This window comes from Lepidochelys olivacea, assembly GCF_965140295.1.
Source record: "Lepidochelys olivacea isolate rLepOli2 genome assembly, chromosome: 10".
Lineage (NCBI taxonomy): Eukaryota > Metazoa > Chordata > Testudines > Cheloniidae > Lepidochelys > Lepidochelys olivacea.
The window spans coordinates 81,966,423-81,972,945 of NC_140420.1; the positions used below are offsets into that span (position 1 = coordinate 81,966,423).

At 47.6% G+C, this 6,523-nt stretch overlaps 1 long non-coding RNA gene across 2 annotated transcripts; it reads left to right on the plus strand.

The window, feature by feature from the left end:
- The first annotated feature begins 226 nt into the window (after positions 1-226).
- Positions 227-5,303, plus strand: LOC311527474. Of its 2 annotated transcripts, none has more exons than XR_014713347.1 (3): positions 227-468; positions 2,004-2,638; positions 5,006-5,303. It is a non-coding gene; the product is annotated as an uncharacterized lncRNA (long non-coding RNA). The 2 variants fall into 2 exon arrangements; XR_014713348.1 differs by having other exon boundaries at positions 2,004-2,242; positions 2,380-5,303.
- The last annotated feature ends 1,220 nt before the right edge of the window (positions 5,304-6,523 follow it).

Genomic DNA, 6,523 nt, shown 5'->3' on the forward strand with positions numbered 1-6,523 from the left:
ATAGCCCAGAGCCCAGTAACATGCTTAAACCACTGCCAGCAGCGGGAATGCCAATTGTTATGCTTACTGGTGAAAGCAGCTAAAAGGAGGCCTTTCTGAAACCTTTGCATGACTAACAGGCCAGGATGGGAAAGGGGAAAGTTATGTGGTCTCGAGGAGTAAACATGACCCTCTGCCCTCCTGACTTGATGCCGTTTTGACAGGCTGGGAAGTCTGGCAATAGTTAACTATTGCCATGTGAAATACAGCTGGTTACCTGATGGAAAACTACAGGCTGGAAATCTCCACCCTTAGCTTCTGCTCAGCAGTTGTTTCAATGGACAAGCTCTGTAATACTAAATTGGGGATTAAAATAGGCAGAAATCTCAGCTTGATGGACGCTTGTACACCTCTCAAGTTCCCGGGCAGAGGGAAGGCCGGCCACTGGATGTCTGCAGTTACCCACTTGAGAGCTCCCCAATACCCTGGGTAAATATGAATCTGGGATTTTGGGGGGAGTTTTACCAACCTGTTGCGGATGTGTGCAAGTGCTGGAGACTAAATAAAGTAAAGCTTTAAGGAAAAGCACTCTTGTAGTGTGCTGCTTGTGCCAACCATCTGTCAGTCAGGCGGCCAGGTCCCCACTGATTTATTTCCTGCCACCGTCTCGCCAAGAAAGTTACCAAGTTACCAAGAACTTTGGGTTCAGAAACCCCAGGGAACAACACTGGTGCCAGACAGTTGTAATTAGACCCTTGTTTTTATGGATTTTCTCTCCTGTCCTTTGGGAGTTTTGCTCAGGATTTCGCTCTTGGGCCAAATCCAGCAGGCCCTACTTAATTCTCATCAAAATCAGTGGCCACATTCACCTCGGTAAAGGACACAGAATGTGGCCACTTGTGGTTCACTTGATTGCCCGACAAAGAGTTGTATAGGGCTACACCTGCAGCTGTCTGGCACAGTCGATTATATTAGTATTATACTGCAGCAGTGTCTAAGTCTACAAGACACAGTATGACAGATGGAGGAGACAGCATGAGATGGAACCAGAATGACAAGCAGGGGTGACAATAATAAATGCCTTATTATTTCAGTCTAGCTGCATGCATAGTCTAGCTGCATGCACAGTTCAGAGGTGTAATAAACCAGACATGGGTCACCTGCTTTGCGGCTTCATTAACAACCCAAAACTCAGCTCAGGTTCACTGAAAACATGCTCCAGTTTCTGAACTTTTGAGAAGTCAGTGAAGCCGAGGCCAGTTTGGGGCCAGTTATCTCCAACCAAAAGGAGGCAAAACTCGGCAGTTTCAGTTGAGCTGCACTTCGTTGTGGGAGTTCACAGGAACTCAAAATTCAAAGCAAACTTCTGGGGTGAGAATTCATGGGAACTGAAGCCAGACAAAGATTGGCACAAATCCCTGTGAACCAAAACTCTGACCCTCAGGCCTAGCTATAGAGCTGTATCGCTCAGAGAAGGGACACATTAGAGGTACAATAGGGCATGTTATGGGGGAGGTCAGTCTGCCGCTCCTAGTCACCCTTTCTCACAGTATTGGAATAAGGGGTCACCCCATGGAATTAAAGGAAGTCATTTCTCATATAATGCAAATTTAACCGCTGGAACTCACTGCTATAAGATCTGAGGCTAAGACTGTGGCAGGATTCAAAACTGGCTTGTTAGAGCATAGGAATATCAGCAATAATGATGTATGCACAGCTAAACTAACTGATAAAATGTGAAATGGATATACATCCTCATGCCTTGGGGCATAAACCAACTACCATAATCACTGGGATTAGAAATAACTGTCCTTATGCCCAGTGAGAACAGCCAAAGTCCCTGTTCTGTTAAGGACAGGGAGCCCAGACCCTGAATTAGGGGCCAAACTCACCCTCATCTGGGGATTTGAGTTTACTGATAATTCAGTAGTAACACCACACCTGCAGAGCTGTCCCTAGGGTTTCCTTGCAGGAGCTCCTATGTTCTCACATCTCGTTCCTTCTTCCTCCTCACTTATATCCAGGAGAGAGTGAATGGACCACAGCTCGACACTGAGTCAGCAGAACTTCAGCAGGGGTCTGCTAACCAGGTGGATCTGCAGAAGACTCCTCTCCTTTCACACCGCTACAGCCAGGTTATTTCATAATTGGCTACTATGGGATTAATTGCGCCTTCCTCCTAAGCATCTGGCACTGGCCACTGTCTGAGACTGGATAATGGACTACGTGGACCACCGGTCTGATCCTGCCTGGCAATTCCTAGGTGCTTAAATGTTTAACCTTGTTTGCAAATATCTGTTAAAACATGGCATCTCTTCATCACCATCCTAAGACAGAGGTGCATACACGCACGCTGGAAATGACTCATCCTGCAATTGTTTGTGTCTCATTTACATGCAGAAAGCTCAGCTTGCCCGTCCCGAGCTGAGACAGCGCTGACGAACTTACGCAGGCAAAGAGAGATCTTTGTGATGACACCTGGTCACTGTAAGGCTCTCTGATACTCCAGGGAGAGGGCAGTATAAACAGAGTGGGAATTATAGCTGCAGCAGCTGAAGCCACACAGGTCCCAGGATGTCGCAAGACGGCTCTGATCTACGCACGACGACTGAGAAATGTGAGCCAACAGGAAGACAATGAAGAGGGTTCGTGGCATAGGGTAAAACAGCACTGGAGGAGTAAATGACTGTAATGGCACTATATGCTGTGCAGAATTTCAGCTGGCTAATGAAATCAGTCCTTATATGGGGGGGGAGGGATAGCACAGTGGTTTGAGCATTGGCCTGCTAAACCCAGGGTTGTGAGTTCAATCCTTGAGGGGGCCATTTAGGGATCTGGCGCAAAAATTGGGGATTGGTCCTGCTTTGAGCAGGGGGTTGGACTAGATGATCTCCTGAGGTCCCTTCCAACCCTGATATTCTGTGATTCCTGAGTAATAACAAGACCTTTTCTTTTCAAGTGCTATGTATGGACATACCAATGAGAGGAAGATCGCCTCTGAATTACAAAGAACCCCCCTCATTGGCCAAACCAGGGATCAGCCTTTACTGTGTTATCAGATACATTGAAATACACAGAAATAATTGTGTTTTTAACACCATTCAGATATTAGTTTCTATTTTTCATAGACATCTCTCAGAGGCCTAGCTCCTCTAACTCCCAGCAGCTCCTGTTCCTGGTGGCTGGGGAAAAAATGCTGCAGGGTTAAAAACACTCCCCTGAGGTCCCAGACGGAGTTGGAGATTAGAGTTGGAAGGTCCTGGGCAGTAAGCACAATTAGAAAGAGCTGCGAATACATAGTGTGGACGCTCCATTCTCCTGTCACACCTATATTCCACTGGCATAGCCTCTCCACTGCCCTGGAGCTACTCCTGAGTAACGGCAGTGTAAGGGGAGAGGCCAACCGGACACCTCATCAGATTCCCAAACAAAACACTTGAAAACACTTTAAGATTTGCTATGAGTTCACAGGGCCAGATTGAGTAGCAGCTTTTACCTTGCAGTAAGTGGATTGGAAATTGCGTTTCAGGGGTAAGCTGGCTAATGACATCAATATGAGTAATTATGTAGGACCAACCGAATTAGCTATAATATCTCAGTTACCTCCCGCACGGGTGTATGGCGACATTCAGCTAGGTGTGAGTAAAGTGCTTTGGTGGAAGGGTCTGTATGCAGAGCCCTAAACGGATACAAAATTTGTCTCCACATCCAAACCATGAACATGGTCCCCGGCCATAAAGCGACTCTCCGCAGATGTGCAGGGCTCGATCTGTGTGCTGTCCGCTTGCAGTATTGCCATGCCAACATGTTTTAATCTTTGCGAAGTAATTGTGGCCCAATCTTGGAAGGACCCCAGGGGTACCGTCTTTGTCACTACGCAAATTGCTTGGATAGTTTCCTCACCATAGCAACCGAGCACCCCACAATCACTAATGAATGTCTCTGTGAGCTAGGCCGCATTAGCCTGGTGTTCCAGGTAGGCAGTTGGGGCACTGGGCAGATGAAGTGACTGGCTCAAAGTCACACAGGGAAGCTAGGAGCTGAACCCAGGGCTCCCACATGTCAGTACGGCGCTCTGTGCACTCCCTGCCCAGAATCACAGGTTCCAATGCTTCTCGGGGCTTCACCTTGCTGAGCGCCAGACGGTTCCCTGGGTGAAGACCTTTAGAGGAGACCTTGGACTCTGAGCCCCAGCTCGTCCTGATGGGACACTGAAGATCTCATGGCCATTTGTATCTAAGCAGGGTTCACCCAAATGTTCTTGGCCAAAATTCTCTCTTCGCCACTATGGGCGGGTTGTCTGGCTGGCTCCCACCCAGAGGTGGCTGCAGTTCAGTGGTGCTGTACATTTGTGTGTTGCACAAAGCATTGTGGGACTCACAGCCCTATGGAAATGCCAAGTGCTTACTCATGTCTCTCACTGTGGGCTGATGCACTGCTTCAAATCTGCCACGTATGAACCAAATGGCTTTTTTCGCTCTTCTGAGATTTGTATTAGCTTTAATGTCGACAGTGTTTGCGGACACAAAGCACTATAGTGCACACGCTATGGAACTGGCAGGGTTCCTGCAAACAAACATGCATGCCTTTTGCAGCGTTACATATGTCTTGTCAGAACGAACCTGATTGCTGAACAAACACACTCCTCTTTGGCGGGGAGTTGCCAGAGCCGGGAGTGAAAGCTGCAGAATGCAACCTGGCATGCTCCCGTTAGATGGCAGGCTAGTGGTCGGGGCAGCTGCGGTCCCCATCTAAACTGGGCTTAGTGCTGAGAGTCTCGTGGTGGTTGGAGACCTGGGCGAGCATCAGCCCTGCAAGCTCTGATAACCTCCCTCTCCTAAAAAGGACAGTGCTGGGCTTGGTGATATTTTAATTGGTGCCATTTTGGGCAGTTGTTCTGTAAATGTGCCTGATGGCAAATGACGTGCTTTTCACTTCATTTTGCCTGTACTTGAATTCAAAGAGTGAGTGGCTTGGGCTGCCTTTTGCCTTTCCAATACGGCACTCTTCTCTTTCATCCTGACAGGAAGGTGAGCATCACAACCAGACTAATATGAACCAGATGGTTGGAGAGAGCTCTGCAAGGGGGAACAGAAGCAGCCTCAAGGTCACTGCTGACATGATGAATACTAAGTGGCGCACATCTCAGCCCTGGCAATGAAAAATTAATGAATTTCTTCCTCTCCATCTCCACACGCTCAATCAGCTGCCATTTTCTTCACCTCTCCAGCTCATCGGGCGTTCCCGTTGGATTAGGGAATAAATGATTAAAAGAGATTAAAGTTGTTGCATGAAATCAGTGCTGCTCTAAATACTAGAATATCATTGCATGGTTGGCTGGGTGGTGGGGGGGGGGGGGGTTGTTTGCTTTTATTTAAACAAACAACCAGGGTACCAGGAGTGAGAACAAAGATGGAGCAGAGGCAAAGGATTCTAACTGCCAGACCATTCGGTTTAATAAAGCTCCGAGCTGTCGTGACTCTGGGAGGGTTAAGATTACTCATCTCTGGACCTGCCGTATGTCTTTCTAATGCAGCACTGAAGCTGTTTTATTAATAATCAAGCTTGGGAAATCATCCCAGGTTCTCATGCTAACTAGAACTAAATGCCAAGGTGGGAGATTTAATGAGCAAAGCTGTTCCGATTGTGGGACAGTGTTTAAACAATTGGGGGCAGGTTTTTCAAAGGTGTGATGGAAGTCTGGCCTTTTTAAAAATGGACAAAACGTCTCTTGGGACCCAATTCTGTCACACTTGTTGTATTTGGCTGGTGACTGTATGTGCTTGGCCAGAAAGTGGGTGCACTGGATCCCCAGCCAATGGTGCTGGCCCTAAGCACAGTCCTCCTGTGCAGATAACTTGTGCACCTGGCATGGGATGGCATGGTTGGGGGAAGGCAGAATGGGGCCGGCCAAGGGGTATAAGGCACCCAGTCTGGCAAGACACCTCCATCCTAAAACAGATGGACGAGAGCTCCTTGAAAATTTCCAGATGAAACAGTTTTCCACTGGAAAATGTTGCTTTGACACATTTGAAAGGTTTTGTGGGATGTATCGATTTCCTCTAAACTTCTGATGGAGAGTTATCAAAATGAATGATTTTGATAAGGTCACAAGGTTTCACGTAGCTACCATCCATATTTTGACGTCTGTACTATAAATTATAATCTAACGAACAGGAAAGTTGGGAGGACAAAGCCAAACGTTTCAAGACAGTCACTTCGATGGTTCCAAAACAAAGTATTTCAGAAGTTTTGTTTCTTGGTAAAGTTCATCTCTTCCCTCCCGTTTGGGACAAAAGCAAAATTTCAAATGTCGGAATTTCCCAGACGGGACATTTGGATTCCCAGCCAGCTCTGCTCTGGGCCATGCAGCCTGATCCATAGGGCCTGCCCTCCGAAGCCAGCGGACCTGCATTTGGTGCTGGACTTGGGGCGGAACCCATCCATTTACACACTGAAAATCCAGTCAGGCTCCCTGACCCCTAGGTCTGCTGCAGGCCCTGGGCAGCTTACAGGGCAGAATACAGCCCTGCATTAAAGAAAT